Here is a 666-nt window from a genome sequence, read left to right on the forward strand (position 1 = left end):
CTATCCCTGAGGTAACACCCATTGTCAGCTTTCCCATCTGAAGACAAATGGGTATTTGATTCTCTAGGGCCATAGCTCTGCTAAAGATGGCAAGGTCTAATACACAATAATATGTTTCCAGCTGGGTGCTGAGCCCTTCTTGAATGGTGGCTATGTAGGGAACATAGCATAAGATGGAAGGACCATCTTATTTAATACCCTGTAATCTGCAGCCATGTGCCATGCTCCATCCCATTTTTTTTTTAAACCAGGTCACAAAGGGGTATTACAAGGACTCTGAGTGAGTCAAATTATATTTACTTTAGCCAATTCATATATGGTCTCTGTTATCTCTTGATGGCCACTAGGGAATTGATATTGTTTGGTGGCAACAATTTCTTGGGGTCCTGGCAAAACAAAAGGGGGACTGTTTAGCAAGTCCTCTTTTTAAAAAAAATTATATATATATTTGTTGATGGACCTTTATTTTATTCATTTATTTATATGTGGTGCTGAGAATCAAACCTAGTGCCTCATACATACTAGACAAGTACTCTACCACTGAGCCACAACCCCAGCCCTAGCATGTCCTCTTAATATTGGCTTTACAGCTGACAGGTGCTTAATATTCTGTCAATGAAAACAAACTCCCCTGTTGTTGTTTGTAGGCATTCACTCCACAAGATA

The sequence above is a fragment of the Marmota flaviventris genome, chromosome 5, assembly GCF_047511675.1.
Source record: "Marmota flaviventris isolate mMarFla1 chromosome 5, mMarFla1.hap1, whole genome shotgun sequence".
Classification (NCBI taxonomy): domain Eukaryota; kingdom Metazoa; phylum Chordata; class Mammalia; order Rodentia; family Sciuridae; genus Marmota; species Marmota flaviventris.